At 43.0% G+C, this 18,603-nt stretch overlaps 1 pseudogene; it reads left to right on the forward strand.

Moving 5' to 3' along the window:
* The first annotated feature begins 125 nt into the window (after positions 1-125).
* Positions 126-15,691, forward strand: LOC127687935 (TAR DNA-binding protein 43-like; annotated as a pseudogene).
* Positions 15,692-18,603: the final 2,912 nt, after the last annotated feature.

Genomic DNA, 18,603 nt, shown 5'->3' on the forward strand with positions numbered 1-18,603 from the left:
AGGGCTCTGACAGGAGCGGTAGGCTTTCTGTGGCCAGCCCTGGGACCAAGGAGTTCGGAGGAGGGGGTGGGGGGAATGGAACGGTGAGAGCATGGATCCTGGTGAGGTCAGTTCGCGTTAGGGCAATGGAAATAAATGCCTTCAACAAGTTTTTAGAAAAGGTGACCCCAGTGCCCTGCTGTGGGAGAAAAACTGCACGCCCCCGGGATCGAGTGTGCGTCACTCCGCTTGAAAAGCCTCAGCGGTCGCTTTTGTGAGGTGCACACCTTTGCAGTCAGACTCAGCCAACAAAGCTGGGGTCCAGGGTGTGGAAAGAATGTCACTGTGGCCCCCACCAAGACCTCTACTTGCCCGAAGGAAGGGCGGTTCTGATTCCTAAGGGACCCCCGGCGCCACTTCACCAAATCCGCGGGAGGCATCAAATTGGATCTCAGCCCTGGACAGGCCCCAGGGTCCCCGCCTCTGGGTGCTGGCCTTGGGTCCAGTCCCAGCTCCTCTGGGACGAGCGTCCTTCCCGCCAGGCCCACGGTCCTGCGCGCCAGACGGGGCCCGGGTGCCCTGAGACAGATGCTGCCCGCAGGCCTGCGCCCGACGTGGTGCTCATTGCAGAGGCGGTTCTCAGCCCATCAAAAGCCAGGGCTTTCTTCAGCCTTATGGGCCAAGAGGTGAACAACAATGCCCGGGCCCCTTCACTTCAAAAGCAGCGATCAGGGGAAAGGCTCCCCCAGAGAATTTTTTTCTTCTCTTCCTCAGCCTTTCATTTCTAGTTTTTCTTTCTTTCTTTCTTTTTCTTTCTTTTTTTTTTTTTTAAGGCACCAGCAACTCCAGGGCCCGGGCAAGCCTAATGCCCTTTGATGGGGATTGAATTCATTATCTCCAATAACACAATTGTGCTTGGCCAACGAAAAGAGCAAAGCAGGGCTCTAGTCTGTCCAAGGGGACAAGCCAGGCGGGGCGGGACAGCCAGGCTTGCTCCAAGGGACCCGCACCAGGGCGCCGCCCCAGCCCGCCAGTCCAGCCTGGAGCACCCCAGGGCGGGGTCGCAGGCTCGGCGACGCTGCAGGCCCGGGAGCGGGCAGAGGTGGGGTGGGCCCCGCAGCGTGGTGTTTACTCTGCTCCATCGCGGCCTCCCGAGGCCACCAGCCAGCTCCAGGCATCCGGGGCGCGCCGGGCAGGAGGCCGCCCAGTGGCCCTAGCTACCGGGCCCCCTCAGTCCTGGCCGTGCTACTCCAACCCTGAGCGAGCACTGAGTAAGCAGCCGCCCCTCCCAGCCCCCAGCTGAGGAGCGCCCCATTGGCTCTCATGCTAGGTATCTAGAAAAGGACATCAAGGAGCCCGGGCAGGGTGGCTGAGCACTCTGTCCCCCACAGCAGGCTTCAGACGTCTTCTGCGGGACACTGCCTCCCTGGAACAATGTCACAACCCAGTGCAGGTGCCCACTCCTGCGAGGTTCTCCTGGGGTCCCTGTGCACCATCAGCTGTCAGCACTCTCCAACCAACATCGCTTTGCTTTTCTGCTTTTCTAGTGCATGAAAGTTAAAACAGTTGTGTGTGTGTGTCTGTGTGTCTGTGTGTGTCTGTATGTATGTCTCTGTGTGTGAGAGTCAGTGTGTCTCTGTGTGTCTCTGTGTGTGAGAGTCAGACACACATACACACACACACACACACACAGAAAGACTAACTGAAACCTTGTCAAAGATCCTTTGGTTAGTTTGGTGTTGTGGTCATGACTAAGCTCTCAACAGGAGCCCATTCTCTCAGTTGGGAAAAAAAAATGCACTGAAGTTTTGGTTCTGCTAGATGAGGAATAGTTTTAAAAATAGGACATAAGGTGCTTCTGTTCGTTTTAAGCAACAGTAGTCTGTGGTGCAGAATCGTTTCTCCCTATTAATCATGGTTATCCCAACCTTCAAGCGAACCACAGAACATAGCTTTATTGAGGCATATCCAGGAGACATTTGCATCTTCAGACCAGTACCCTCAGCAAGGAGGCAGTGGAGACAGATCTTCTGGTTTGGGGGGAAAGTCAAAAAGTGTGTCTTCTTTAAGGCTTCCAGACAGGTTATTGGTCTCATCTGGAGACTTACTTTCTTTCCATGTGGAGAACCTACACAGATTTTTCTTCATGGACCTCACATCACCCTTCAGTTTTTAGGGACAAGAGGAAAGAAACTTCAGTGTCATAGATAAAATCTAATAGAAGTCAGTTTCCTTTCTTTCAGAGCACATTAAGTCATTACTTCAAAAACCATGCAAAACACACACCTCTGCTGATACTGTGTATTTAAAGAGGATATATAAAGAACATTTTCAGACTAGGTCTTACCATGTAGCCTATGCTGGCCTTCGGAGTTCACAATCTTCCTGATTCAGCCTTCCCAGGGTGTGGATTACACTGGGCTCAAGTTCCATCTTCTACCTGGGTTTTAAACTTCAGTCATTAGAGGTTATAAAGAAAAAGTGACTTCTGGAAACCTACCCTTCTTTTTATTAATGTATTAAAACTAGGTTTGAATCTTGGTGACAGGCTCATTTGCATGTGGTACAAAGACTTCCTTCAGTCACCTTTAATAAACTGTCTTTGCAACATAAAGTGAAGGTTTAACCTTTGCCTCGGATCCTGGCATGGATTTCACACATGTGGGAGACTGCTGTGCCCCTTCCGCAGAAGCAACAGGACAGCCCTGTGGTTTTCTCACATAAACAATTTGTCTAGTGCCAGGGCACACAGGCAGGATTATGTGACTTCACATGAGCCAGCCACCACAGGATGGAAGAATTACTAAACAAAAGATATTCCAATTTCTATGCAGATGTCCTTGGCCATGGAGCAGGATTAGGCAAGGGAGAAGACATAAGACATTCCAGGAAAACTGAGGATGTACTACTGTGTAAAGCACACCCTGGCCTGGAAAACCAACCAATTACTCAGCCATGGATGCGGTAACAGGAAAGACACAGTCTGTCTTTAGTCTACTCATCCTGTAAGATCACTTCTCCTCAGAATGTTTCCAAACCTGATCCAAATAGATCTAAATGGTAAGGCAGGACGACTTGCTCTTCCTGAGTTCATGCATGTGATTAATAGTTCTACGTTTATGGTATAGGCCTCTTTTGCCAAGGAATCCCCACCTCTCTCTCACATTAAAATGAAACTGACTGATATTTCAAGTGTGCCTCTTCTGAGCACGTTCTCATTATCTCAAACTTGCTTTGGGTACCTGAAACCTTGTCTCCACTTATTTATCCAGACCATTTAAATGCACTTTCTTTAGTCCCCAGTGAAGACTGACCCAGGCAGAACATCCTACAGAGGGAAACACCTGTAACATAGACAAGCATTGGTTTCCAACTCCATAGGCTGACAGGAAAAGAGGAAGTTAAAGGGCAAATTCTCCATAACAGATTCAGTCCCTTTATGAGATTAACCACCACACCAAAAGTTAGTCATTATGACTATCTACTTTTAAAGAAAGGTTTATGCTCACCAGTCATAGGCTGTCCCCCACCCCTCTTTCCTTTTGTAATATTTGTTATTGTGGCTCAGATTTACATGTGGCCTATCTGGCATAGTTTTATATAGTAGGCAGTTCTTTATGAAACTTCTTGAGAGAGATCATACTTCTCTATGGTTTGCAGTGACCCCCGACAGTTGGAAAGATTCACATCCTCTCTGTATAGTAGTGAGCAAGGGGCTGAAGCAGACCAAGGATTAACTCCCCAGGCTACAACTGACTCTTGGGTTGCAATATCTCTGCTGGGCCGGGCAAACAGAGAGTGAACGCTTGACTCCTCTCACAAATGGTTCACAGCAGCAGTCATAGTCGATGATTAAGTTGTAGAGGAAAAGAGGAATCCTGAGAAACAATCTCCATGCAGTTCCTTTCACCTCCTTCACCCTATATAACAGAATGGATGAGACATTACATTGGAATTACAATCAAAGTGAAAGGTTGTGAGGCCTCAGACCATTCAAAGAGCAGCTAAGGAAGCTGTAGAGCAAGATCACAATCTACAGAAATCCGCAGTATACTTTGAGTATACTAACACAAAGGCACTTGGCTTCCTCAAGGTGGCTGCCAGGGTCTAAGAGGGCTCAGCCCTACCCAATTCTTGGTTGTAGCACTGGAACTGTGGCGTGCTATGAACTCCCTCTATGCCAAGCACAAATTTGAAGATATTCTTTAAAGCCTTCTAAAATAAAGTAAGGTGACCTCATGCCTAGCCCTTAGCATCTGCTCTGACCAGACATTTTACAGTGTTCTTTTTACTTATAGTTTTTGAGATGCAGTCTCACTGTGTAGCTCTTGATGGCCTCAAACTCACAATCCTCCTGCCTTAGACACATACATACTGGGGTTACAGATGTGCCACCATGTCTGGCTGCTCTTACATTGTTACCAGATGGTGCTGTTTGTGAAATAAGCCAAGATTTTAAGGGTAAGCACAACTTGAGTCTGGGGAGAGAACTCAGGGGTTAAAGAGCATGCATTGTTCTTGGAGATGACCAGGGTTTGGTTCCTAGCACCCACGTAGTGTTCAAATACACAGGCAGGTAAATAATAAAACATGTACAAGATCGTTTTTAAGAAAGAGAAGGCACAGTTTGGCGTCAATGCAGTAGAACAGAGCCCCTGTCTTTAGGGCATTCTCAGCAACCCGGAAGAGTGCTGGGCGCGAGCAAAGCAGCCCTCCAGACAGAGGCAGCCAGCTGGTGGCTTGAAATATAAATGCTGTTGAACTTCATGGAATTCTTTTCAGCCATACTCACGATTTGATAAATTGGATTTCTAACAAGAGGTAGCAAACAGTGACTACTAGATTGTCATTAAATTAATAAGGTATTTTTAAACTCAAAAAGTAACTTGTTTTAAAAGGAACACAGAGCATGGAGGTCAGTAGTGATGGGGAGACCCAAAAGGAGATGGCGGTGCATCCTGACACAGAGGCATCAGAAAGCATTCAGCCTTCCACAGCCTCCCTAGTCAGGGGGCAGACCCAGGGAGCGAAAGATGGCACAGAAGCAAATTAATGGGGGCTGGGGGGTAGAGCTAGTCAGTGTGTTAAGGAAGGGCCTGGCGGGAAAAGATTTGGTGTCGTCATAGCAACCGGCTCAGCCCCGCTCCCCCTGAAGTCCATTCAGCTCTGAGCTGCCGGAACACGTTTTTAATTAAAGCGTATAAAAGTTGTTTTGTAAGGACTTCTCCTCATCCGATAGGTTTCAAAACGGATAATCAGGCTTCTTCTCCTTTTGATGCTCCAAGAGCATGTGGCATGCACAGAATCTGTTGTTGTTGCTGCTGCTGCTGCTGTTGCAGCAGCTGCAGCTGAGTGAGCTGTCTCTTTATCACACCTAATGCCAGGAATGAGACAAGTATCCAGTAATTTAGACACACATAAACAGAATTCCAGAGGACTAGGGAGTACACTTTTTTTCCCCTGGTGGTGGCCGGGAGTGCTGGTTTTCTTGCTCTGGATACAGAAGGACTCTGGCTTATGGATGGGTATTGTCCCTGGCTGATGTTCTATTTAGCTTTGGAAAATTGCAAGTTTTTTTTTTTTCCGGAAAGAGATGCAGCTCAAAAGCCAAAATAAAGGTTACAAATTATTTGTATTGAGTAATATTTAAACTAGCACAAGTATTTGGAGAAAGAGAATTTGTGTCGCTCATAAAAGGATGGCAAGTATTCCATTTTTCAGAGGCTAAAGATGAACACTCTTAAATCCGTGGCGAATTCATGACTCGCAGCAATGGTGACACTATGTAATTTAATACAACAGATGATTTAGTAAAAGACAGCATCTTTGTGGAAACACCAGACAGTTTCTTAGCCGACATAAACCTCTGCACTTTTTCATCTCCCACTCTAGTTAAGATCTTAATATAGAGGATGATTTCACCTATGGTCTGTCCCTCCAGGGTACCTGTTTTAACTTTTTATTTCTACTTCTATATCAATATAAACGTCATTAGCTCTGTTGGGGTGTCCTGTCTCCTCTCTAGGGGCAACTTATGCAACAAATGATTTTTACCAAGCACCAGTACTAGATGAGGCCACTCTGTAACCAGAAGACTCAGACAAAACCAAGAACACTTTGTAGTTTTTGTCTAAGCCCACATAAGAACAAGGTATCTAAGCTCAGCAGTGATGGCCCACGCCTGTAATCCCAACACTCTGGGAGGCAGAGGCAGGTGGATTTCTGAGTTCAAGGCCAGCCTGGTCTACAGAGTGAGTTCCAGGACAGCCAGGGCTATAAAAAAAAAAAAAAAAAAAAAAAAAAAAAAAAAAAGAACAAGGTATCTGGGGAGACCACAGTGCAGTAAACCTGCCACTACCCTGAGTAACAGAATTCTCTATTCTTTGCAAATTATAGTTTTAGCTTCATTTTTTATTTTTATTTTTCAAGTTAAGGTTAGGAAGATACCCAATCCCCTCATCTAAACAGTTTCCAATTCAAAGTTTATGTTCTGAACTTTCTACCAGTCACCTACCACAAATTATGATCCTGTATTCATAAACATAAATGGAAACACCCAGTTCCCTTGGTGTGTGACCTCTCTTCTTTTTTATTAGATATTTTCTTTATTTACATTTCAAGTGTTATCCCCTTTCTGGGGTTTCTCCTCCTATCCCATTCTCCCCTCCCCCTGCTCACCAACCCACCCACTTGCTTCCCTGTCCTGGCATTCTCCTATACTGGGGCAACAAGCCTTCTCAGGACCAAGGGCCTCTCCCAACAGCCAACTGTCAGTATCTGATGGTCTCTGCCAGGGGACACTGACAAGGTCTTGCTCCTTTGTTTCATGGCTTGTGTCACCATAGCCATCACTGGCTGACAGTTCATACTCATTGTTTTTTTTTTTTTAATATTTTTATTTTCTATATTCTTTGTTTACATTCCAAATGATTTCCCCTTTCCCAGATCCCCCCTTCCCGTATGTCCCATAAACCTTCTTCTCTCCACCCATTACTCATTGTTTTTTTAAGCAAGAACTTCAATTGGCTTTTATACTTCTCTACATGGTACTTGATGGATAATCCACATATTTAAATAAATACATTCTTCAATAACAAGGCTCCCTTAAATTTTATTTAATAAATGTATTATTTATTCTCTTAGTCATTCAAGGACAATAATCACTTTCACCCCTGAGTCACCCCTCATGCACCTGCAATTAATTAATGTGTACTTGTCAATGGTCCCCATTACTCTGCCTGCAATCTCTCCTTAATTACTTTGTCAAAGATCATGGGTTTTGACCATACTACTGTTCGCTGTTTTTAAAACGAACCTCCTGGTCTTTTTAGTCAACTCTTGCCGGGCCTGGCACATCTAGCCTAGTATTCAGAATAAAAGCTTTCGGTGAACACAAGCAAGACCTGCTCTCTCAGGGCTGAAGCTCCACAGTAATGACAGAGTAAGCGGTAAGAGTTCCCTCCATAAAAAAGGAAAATGCCCTTTACCCTGCAACACAAGATGGGCACGCACAGGTCCCCACAGACCACAGGACTTGGGTAAGAAAAATAAAGCGAGGTGTAATTAGAAGATTCTAGATCTGGGTAGGAACTAAGTCATGGTCTCCGAAGGAGAGTTTAGCCTGGGAATGTGTGCCAGACAGTAAGTGTCGCAGATGAGTTGGAGGATCCCATAGTTACTTCAAGCTTGCATGAGAGCCGAGCCTTCCCTTGTTTACAGAGGACAGAATGAGTGCAAACGTAGATATTCGCAGATTGCAGGTGACAATCTACAGGAGCTATAGGCTGAGTGAGCCCTTGCTTCAGGAAACAGTGGACATCTCAACACCAGCACTAGACAAACATTTCCCTCAGCCTACTGCATTATCTCCTTTGATCCCACCAACTGACTTCTTTTTCAAAATTTTTTGTCTCCCCCTCCCCCTTCCCCTTCCTCCCCCTCCCTCCTCCATACTCCCCCGCCCCCTCTCCCCCCTTTTTTTTTTTTGTGTAGCCAGGGCTCACTCCTTGTAGCATCACAATTCCGATGGAGCTGAGGCCAAAAAAAGTCCCATGTTGTTGGTGTCTTTATATTCACAGAGATTGAAAGGTGTTATTTGTTGTTTCTGATTTCTGTTTCTCTAACAAACCACCTCCAGTCTTAGTCTTACTTTCTTGTATGTGTTCCCTTAATTTTTTCCCTTTTATTCAAGTTGCTGGTACCCCCACATTCTGGTCGCCTCTGGATTCAGTTCTGTTGACTACTTCACTTTATTTTTGCATGTACTTTTTTTTCTTTTAATGCATTTCCATCTCTTCAAACAATAAATGCCACATTTTATGTATAATAAAAATTAAAGCCCAAGATAAATATCTCAGACATGGATTCCTTTCTATCAGGCTCTTACTGTGGACTCTTACTCAACTCAGTCAGTATCTGAGGAGAATGAGTTTTTATTGTTACCCTGGTCATTTTCAGTGCACAGCACACTTGAAACCCCTCCAGAGGAGGCCTGGACTGTCACTGTGTACTTAGTGACAGCTCTGGAATGCTAAAGCTTTTTCCCCCAGTGTCTCAGCTCCTCCCTCAGATTCTAGCAGGTTCTCCAGGACAACAGAGCAGGGTTTGTTTGCCTGTTTTGGCTCCTCCCACAACAGCCATGGCTATTACCAGGTGTTAGGTACCAGTTTACTGATGGGGAAAGGGAGAGAGATGCATTAGCAGTCCGGACTGTTTTTGGGCTTAAGCAGGTCCTACAATCTCTCCTCCAGTGCCAGGTAGTCCCTGCCTCTCTTCAGGACCCAGGAAACAAGTGGCCTTCCTGTCCTCCCTCAGTTCTATTAGCTGGGAGGTGCATATATTTATGCTTGCTTTTAGGAGCTGTTTTTGCTGGGGTGTGTTCTGTGTTTTCTAGTTTCTTGAATTAGAGGTACATCTTTCATTTGGTTTTAGAAATGTTCTAGGTAATATCACTTTACACACAAAGGTTAGTTCAGATTTTTCTAAATTCAGACTTCAGAAAGTCAAGCACATACACAGGATAAATCTTATGCCACACCCACATGCCTTTGATGTTTCACAGATTTTTCCATGCTCTTTCTTCTCTTTGATTTTGATTGGCACCAATGGCCTCTCTCACTTCTCCAGGCCACATTTTCACTGATTCTAAGCTGCTACTAAAACAATCTATGGAAGTCTCAGATTCCTCATTGTGATTGATTGTCTGAAATACCCTCATGCTGGCCTGAAACTCAGGCTCCTTTTGTCTCAGATTATCAAATGCTGAGATTAAGGGTATACACCACAATGTCTAGATGAATTATTAACTTCAGTTCGTGTGTGTGTGTGTGTGTGTGTGTGTGTGTCTGTGTAGCATGTGTGTGCACATGCACGCACACATGTGAACATACGCAGGCCAGATTTATCAGATCTGCTGGTGCTAGAGTTACATGCAGATGCATGACACCAAATGTGGGAGCTCGGAGCTGAACTCAAGTTCTGCACACGAGCAGTCCATGCTCTTAGCTGCCAAGTCATCTCTCTAGCCCTGAGATACATACATTTCTGAGGTGGGATCTCAGATAGCACTGTCTGACCTCGAATTCTCTGTGTAGGGAGAAAGACTCTGAACTCCTAACCCTCCCTCCCGCTTCTACCTCCCGCGTGCTGGTATTACAGTGTGTGCCACTGTACTCCAGTTATGATGTGTTCTGAGTTGAACCCAGGACCTTATACCCAGTAGACTCACGCTGTACCTTCTGAGCTATATCCTTTACCCTCAGTCCATGTGGACCTGAATATCACAGTATTTGTCCCCGGGTCTATTTCTGCTTCTCTTTTATTGTCTCTTGACTTTTAGTGGAGAAATTTATTTCCTGGCATTCTTGTATATTCTTAATTGAATGAAAAAAAGGCCAGCTGTGGAACAACAGTAGGGATTTTAGGTGATATTGTCTAAGGAGATTTAAATTTGCTGCGGATGCGTCTCAGACACTTCCCTGCAGTTCAGGCTGGCCTCTTTAGAATTAATTTAGCCCTACTCACAGAGCACAGCTATTTCAAGATGGAAATAAAATGCTGTTTCTCTTCACTAGACTTCCAGTTCTTCTCTTCTTTTGTTCCATGGGCCTAATAATACTTTCTTAGCTTTTTCTTTCTCAGTGTTTCTATCTCTGAGCCTTCTAAGGAGTCTTAGCCTCTCAGAAATCAGTCGGTGGTCTAGAAAGAAAATGTACGTGATCCGATGGTAACTATAACACTTTTACTGTTTCCCCTCTTGTGTTATAGCTGCTGAATTTAAGCCTGAACTCTTGTTTCTAGGAACCCAGCCTAGGGAGTGTCACAAACTAAAGAATGCTGTGCAACTTAATCCTCCAATCAGCAAACACCTCTGTTGGAGACCTCAGCCCCCCACCTTCCACCTGTGTATGTCCTCAGCCTCTGGCAGGAACTCCTTGTCCCAGAGCTTCAGGCTTGGCTGGGTTCTACTTTGTGTCATTTCTGAGTTTTACAGCTGTTTTCAGAGGCTGAGTCACGCTGATTCTGCACATGTGTTATCACCAGAAGCAAATAGCGGCTACATGAAATCCTCTCAAGTCATGAATTCTATGCTATTTCTATGAAGTCCTCTTACTTCATATTCAACTTTAAAATGCACTTTTTAGTCACATTTTCTATATTAGTACATATTTGTGGTCACAGCTATGGTACCATTTTATTTTTCTGTGAACTCTGGTTAGTTATTCAGTAAAGAACATCTGGTAGTATATTGTTACTCTAGAGTAACATCTACTTAATCTAGTATATCTGGGTTCCTAAGGGGTGGAAACCGTATATTAATATACCATCATGTGAAAAAGCATTCATGTATATAACACAGCTCTCTGCACAACTGACGCCTACAGTTCGGGTTAAACAATTTTAAAGATGGAGGGATTGCCAAAGCTCATATGAACCCACAGAGACTGAGGCCGTATGCACAGGGCCAGTACAAGTTTGAACCAGGTCTTCCGCATATATTTTTATGGCTTCCAGTTTAGTGATTTTATGGGATTCTTGAGTGTGAGAATGAGTGGGTCTCTGACTCTTGTGCCTTTTCTTGGGCTCTTTCCATTTCATTTATTTATTTTTTACTTTTTTGTCTTATCCAACTCTTATGTGTTAATTTTTGTTTCATGTTATTACATTTTATTATTATCCCTTAGAATCCTGTTTGTTTTCTAATGGAAGGCAGAATGGAACAGGATCTGGGGGGTGGGGAGGGAGGAGAGGAGGAGCTGGGAGGAGCAGAGGAAGGGAAAAGTAATCAGGAGATATGTGAGAAAAAATCTATCTTCAATAAAAGGGGAAATGAGGTGGTCTCACAGAAAGGAAAATGCATTTGAGTCAAATTAATGTAGTAGTTTAAAATATATGGGAAATGGCCTAGATTTGATATCACATCAAAACCCTTCCTGAAAGTGAATTTTAGAGCGCTGGTGTGATTATGGTAAACTCTATTGTAGAAAGTGAAAAAAATAAAATGTTCTAGAGGTAAGATATATTAGATTTTTAAAATTAATTTTGTTTATTTCTTTTGTGTGTACATATGTATGAATGCGCACGTGCCATAGGATGTCATATGTATGAGTGCGCACATATGTCACATGTATGAGTACGCACATGCCATAGGACATGCGTGGTCTGTTCTCTCTCCCCACCACGAGGGTCCCAGGGATTTAATCAGGCTATCAGGGTTGCACCTTTATTCACCTCAGCCATCCCCCCCCCCCCGCCCCCTCGCCAGAGAGACACTTGAAGATGAACATCGTTGGCAAATACTAAGAAGCTGTTGGATGAGTAGAGGAGACCTGGAAGTATGTTAGTGTTAAAGGTTTATCATGTCCCTCGGGAGAGAGAATGGAGAAGCCGTGATGACAGGAGTGCGTGTTCAGAGGTGGCGCCTGTAGCACGGGCTCAAAATTCAAGTCACTGGAGTTCAGTGGATCATTTTTAGGGAGAAGCTATGGTAGAACCACCGGGGGGGGGGGGGGACTTGGGATCAGAGGCTATGAAATTCCAGGATAGGAAAAGGAGAAGAGAGCGATGGGGACCAAAGGCGAGGCCAACTCGAAGGTGCGTCCGGGACCCTCCTTCACCGGATAAGCTTTTGCTGGAAGGATTCATGTCCTCGACACCATGTAAATGGAAAGCAATTATTCACTAACGCCCAGGAGTAAAGAGGAAGCATTGCTACTGCCAGCTTGTAATTGTACTATGCAATATGAAATTCATTATTAAATCTTTTCAGAATGGTTAGAAAGTAATTTCCTGGGGAAAATGGTTTGTATCCACTGACTCAATTTCTATATCTCTTGGCTGGCTACATTTGGATTTTGTTTCCTGTTTCAGTAGAAATCATTCTTATTTAAGTTACCAATTGCAAGCTCCACAGGAATTTAGGGGAAGCCTTTCTTAAGCCTAGAAGCACAGTAAGAACTCATCTCCCCTGTTCGGCCAAGACTTTCTGAACCTGTCACCATAATGGTGCCCCCCCCCCCCCCCCCCGCCCTGCATTAAAACTATTTACAGCTGTTACTCTTTCAGGACTGGGTAGTATGAGGTGAGGTTGTGTTGTTTAACTTCATTTCTCTAGAATCAGGTGTGACACCGACTTAAATATCTCAATAAGAATGCCCCCAAAGGTTCACACAGTTGAATGCTTGGTCCTCAGTTGGTGGAACTTTTGGGGAAAGGATTAGGAGATGTGGTCTTGTTGGAGGCTCTGTGTCACTGTGGTGGGCTTTGACATTTCCAAAGACTGATAGGATATCTAGTGCTTTCTCTTTGCTTCCTGCTTTTCGATCAAGATGTTAATGAGCTCTCAGCTTTTCCTGTCACCTTGCTCTCCTGTTACAGACTTTAACCCTCTGAAGCCATAAATCCAATTAAATACTTCCTTTTAGAAGTTGCCTTGGCCATGGTGTTTTGCCACTGCAATAGAAGTAATTAAGACAACTTCCCTTATCTTTTTCTTTTAATCTTCTCTGCAAGATGTACTTGTAGAAAATAATAAAAATTTCTAAATATAACAAAACCAAAAGCTGTTCAAAAGATGAACAGAATAGATATTTCCTCTAAGAAGATGCTTTTTTCCCTCCTTATACTGTGCATTTCTTATACTGAATTATTTTATAATATTCAGAATATTTTATAATATATTGGCTAAATCCTGGGTGTTTTACAGTTGGTTTTCTTATCTTTTATCTTCTTCCATCATCACCAGTCAGCAAAATCTTCTTTTTTGGAGGCAGGGGTCTTTTTCAAGACAAGGTCTCCCCTATGTAGCCCTAGCTGTCCTAGAACTCACTAAGTAGACCAGGCTGATCTCTAACTCATAAAGCTCTGCCAGGCTCTGCCTCCTGAGTGCTGGAATTAAAGGCATATGCCACTTATCCTCAGCCCCAAACTTCTTATAATTCTATCAGATTGTGATTTTATTACATAAGGACTATGTTTGTCTTTGTTATTTTATGTGACTTTTCTGTGGTTAAGAAACATGAATGGCAATAAAATAAATACCTCCTACACTTTTCTTAACAGTTTTACATAATGGTCTTAGGTAGCCATAACACTCACAATTAATATAGTAGTCTGATGTTTGATTATTCTAACTTGTTTGCACATCTTTACTTATTTGGATTTCTGCAGGATTTTGAGATTTCTGCACACACTCACGCACTTTTATTTCTTTTTCTGTGGTGTGGGATGAGACTCAGGCCTCTGTGCACGGGAGATGGCTTTGTCACTGAACTATACACCCTACACTCTGGATCTTGGTTGGTGTTTGTCTGTTTCGTAGCTACAGTTTTGCAGACTCTGTAGCATTTACTAAGGTGACACACATGGCATTTGGAATCATGCTTTCTGTCCCATGTATATCCCTGTTTTAGCGACTGCCAAACCATCCTCTTCTCACACCCACAAAGCATGCTTTCTTCCCTTCTTCTATTCAAGTTTGTTTGACATCTGTCTTTATGCTTATTAAATCCAGGACTTTACATGCGGGGTGGGGGTGGGGGGGCAAGCACTCTACCTCTGAGATACTTCCCAAATTCTTGATTTGTCCTCCTCCTCCTCCTATTTTTAATTTTAATTTTTTATTTTTGACAAGGAATTCCTAAGTAGCCCAAGCTGTTCTTGAACTAATGATACTCTTGCTTCTGCCTGCTTGGTGATGTGGTGACAGGTGTGTTGTACCAGAGCTGGCTTATTTGAACAATTGTGCTACCACAAAATGCTTTTGGTACCAGTTATCATTGAACAATTCCTGAATGATATATAGATAAACATCTACATATGCTGTGAAGACAGTCGTCTACAATTAACCTTGAGATTTTAGAGCCATGGGGCACTAGCAGTATAAGAGCATTCTCTTTTATGAAAGTTTGTATTAAATATATACCAATGCCATGCAAACCAAGAAAGCCGTAACATAGAGTTTAAGATATAAAAGTATTCAAAAAATAAAAGTATTCAAACTGTGAATTTATTGTTCATTGTTAATTTATAATGTCCACAAAGAAACCCATTTTATTCTGTGAATTTAAAGAACAGCATAATACAATCAAGTACAGACAAGTAGTAGAGATAATCTGTAATAAGAGCAATGTAAACTGTTGGTTGGGGTGGGCACAAAGCAGTAGTTTGGCTAATCTCTGCTGCGTTGCTGCCTCAGTTTCCTCATTGTGCTTCCTAGCAGCTAGCAGAGAACTAAGCAAGGATGCCTGAACATAGCCAGGTAATGATGAGTACATTGAAATATCATCAAGAAACTATGAAGCAGTATTGCTGTGCACAGTCACAGCCCAGTTTCCAGGGCATGTGGCCTGCACTACAGGAATTCAGTGTCTTGGCATCTGAGTGACAAGATGATGTAAGGAATTCTGCATCCTTTAATGCTGGATGGGGAAATCTAGTCTGTATTGCCAACCACCCTGAAGATAACAAAGAAAACTGGAGAAAGGTGCTTCTTCAGCAGTGATAGTAGCAAGAGAACATCTGATTTAATAGCATTGGATTTCTCATGGAAAAAAAAAAACCAAACAGGATCTTACAGACTATTCCAGGGCTTTGAAGAGGGTCCTATGGTGCAGGTCAAGGGTGATCCTAAAACTGAAGGAGTTTGACTGTGTTCAAGTTGTGGAATATAAAAGCCAAGTGAAAGAATGTCATGGGGACATTTGACAGGCAGCCAATGGTGTGATTGTAAACTTCTGGATTCCAAGCATAAAGTTGTTTATTGGGCATTATATGGGGGACATCATGGCCAAAGAGCTTCAATAGCTCTTTTGTCAGTGTGAGAAAGTTGTAGATGACTTTATTTGTAAACTATTCCGGGCCTTGGATTTTGCTGCATTTACAAATGCCGAGGCTGTCCAGTCTGTCAGTGGAGAGGATTTGATCATTAAAGAAATCAATGTACATATATCCAACACTGAACCTAAGCACAACAGCAATAGATAGCTAAAGAGAAGTGGAAGGTTTGGTGGTAATCCAGGTGGTTTTGAGAGTCTGAGAGGGTTTGGTAACACTAGAAGGGGCAGAGCTGGCTTGGGAAATCACCATGGTGGGAGCATGGATGGAAAGATGAGCTTTTGAGCCTCTCTTGTCAACCCAGCAGTGATGGCTGCCACCTAGCAGGCTGCAGAGCAGTTGGGCTATGGTGGGCCTCTTAGTCAGGCTCCAGCCTTAGCAGGCTGAAGGGGTCAAATCAGGCCTTAGTTCTGTAACCAACTCCTACAGTGGTTGTAATTTTGATGTCCCATTTGGTTGGGGTCAGCATTATGCAGGGTCAGGCAGTGGCTGGTTTTAGTGGTTTGGCTGAAGCATGGGATTCCAAATCCTCTTTCTGAGGAATATAGACAGTGGGTTCTGGTTGGTTGGTTGGCTTGCTGGTTAGAAATGGCGAGAATTGAACTTTTGTAAGCCTGTGGTAAGCATATTGAAAAAAATATATATATACTAAATATTTTCAATTTTTTCTTTAGTGTGGAGGCTATCCAGCAGTATTTTTGACATTTTTCTTTTTAAAAAAGGAGGAAAAGCTAAAGAAAAATAGTAAGTTTTGTTACATAGGGGACTAATAGCTTGAGTGGGTGGCTGAAAGTGAACTCTTGTCTGTCTGTCTGGTAAATAACCAACATTATAATTCAACTCAGGTTTCTCCTTGATGTTCTACCACCAGATTTAAGCGAGTTCCTTGCTGGTTTAAAAGTAGGAACCATTGCCTGGAACTGCATTCTTTTCTCCTTATTTTAATTTGAATCCCATACCATGGGCTTCTTCCTTGGGAAACCCTCCTTCAGGGAAATCACGGCATTTGGTTCTTTTAGTTTAGTTTAGTTTTTGTTTTTTTTTTTAACTTGTGCTTTCTTTCATATACTAAAGCACACCATAAAGCCTTCATTCAGTCTCTGCAGTTCATCTCACTTCAAATGTTTGTGGAAGAAGCATTTCATTGAAAGCAGTGCTGCGAATATTCAGCCAGATGACTACTATCGTCTATGACGCTTTCTCACTAAAGAAATCACAAGGCAAGGCTGCGACTTTTGACAGTTCGGTTCCACTTTTAGCCACTGTTGTTTATGTCATGGGGTCACATCAGCGCTATGGCTGTGCCATGGAAGAAGACAGCTGATGTACTTTAGCCTCCTGTGGGATTGATGGAGGTGCTGAGTCATGAAAGGCTTGAGAAAAGGAAGAGAGAGCATGCAGAGACTTCGTGGTGCAAAACATGTGTGTGTGTGTGTGTGTGTGTGTGTGTGTGTGTGTGTGTGGTGTGCTTGTCACCCAATTCTGTAACTTTGGTGAGAGGGTAATGACAGCAAACAATGTATGAATGTTTTGGCTTCAAAGTATATCCACATCTGCTGGAAGATTTTGAGTTTTGATCTTAGAAAACCAACTTTAGTTGAATGCATTACATGAAATGATTCCTGTCCTTCCCTCCTGCTCTGTCAGCTGCTGTGAATGCTGTACGGTGTGTGCTCTCCTCTCACACTGATGTGCAAGTGTGGAAACATGAAGCTGATAGGCTGGGGACAGGGACTGGGATCCTGCTGGCTTTTGCAAGCGATCCCAGAAGCAAAGTTCAGTCCACCGGTGAGCTCAGGTGTCTCAGAGAAGGGTGAAGGTTCTCCTGGCTGTGAGCTGGGCATAGGAATGCTGTTTATGGTGGTTCTATGTCCTATGCCTGTATGCTTATAAGAGTTGTCATTGTTGAATATTATTAAGCTGATGTTAATTTAAAAGAGTTGGTTGGAGCTGAGCTAGTGGTGGACTTGGGTGGGGAACACCAATCCTCTGTTTGATATTACACGTCCTCTAACTATATTAGGAACAATGATCCTCTGTTTGATATTATACATCCTCTAGCTGTATTAGGAACACCGGTCCTCTGATTTAATATTACACATCCTCTAACTGTATTAGGAACAATGATCCTCTGATTTGATATTATGAATTCTTTAACTGTATTAGGCATATATTCTCTACTTTTAACTTTCCCTCATTTCCAAATTAAAACAAAAACACAACTACCCAAACAATCTCCGCATTACCATTTAAGTGAAATATATAAAGCACGTGATCAAAGGAATTTGTAGATGTTCTCTTCTTCGTCTCCTCCTCCTCGGCTGCTTCCTCCTCCTCCTCCTCCTCCTCGGCTGCTTCCTCCTCCTCCTCCTCCTCCTCCTCAGCTGCTTCCTCCTCCTCCTTCTTCTTTGCTAAGAATATTTTATATTGGTAATGTTTGCAGGAACATAATACACACACTTAAAAATCATTATTTTAGAATAAAATGACTAAACTTCCATTAGAATTTTCATTAGTGATTTGTCTTTCCTATAAAAAAAAAGTCAAGAAAGGATAATTATTTGGATGATTTCACGCTTAGTGACAGATGTTCGTAATATTAAAGAAACTAATCATTAACCTAAGTGATAGTTGTTGAAACTTAAATAGTTTCCTTACAGTTAATAGACAAATTATTATGGAGGGACAACAGAGATGGAGTTTTGGATTTGGGAGGAGTGCGGTACCTATGACGTCAGAGGCACGGGGAGCACTATAAAGACTTTCTCAGGAGAGTGAAGAGGAAACAAAAAGCCAATGGGTCTTCCAAACTGTACTTCACTCTGATTTCTCATTATTAAAAACAACTCTGTACCTCCTAATATAATTTTTTATATGTAATTATTCTCTACTTCTAATAAAGAATGAACTATGCATATAGTATAGTATTTGCCAGAGTTTTAGAAAAGACTTTCAGAAAAATAAATTTTGAGGAAATAAGAATGTTTTTACATTCTTTTTCCTCTTTTTTTTTTCCCATGCTGAGGATCAAACCTAGGGTGTGTGAATGCCAGGAAAGCATTTGCCACTGAGCTGCTCACCCCGCTCCTAAAGCTTGGTGTGCCTTAAAAAAACAAAAGAGCAAGAAAGATGTAGGACGTGTTCAAGAATGTATGCAACTTCAAGAACATCAGAATTATGGCTACATAAAATGATTCCCTCCCAAAGTGTAATTTTAAAATTATCTTAACTTCTTTTTAAGGATAAAATTTAAACTCAGAGAAAGCACTGTGCTTTGGAATTGGGAGAATT

This window comes from Apodemus sylvaticus, chromosome 6, assembly GCF_947179515.1.
Source record: "Apodemus sylvaticus chromosome 6, mApoSyl1.1, whole genome shotgun sequence".
Classification (NCBI taxonomy): domain Eukaryota; kingdom Metazoa; phylum Chordata; class Mammalia; order Rodentia; family Muridae; genus Apodemus; species Apodemus sylvaticus.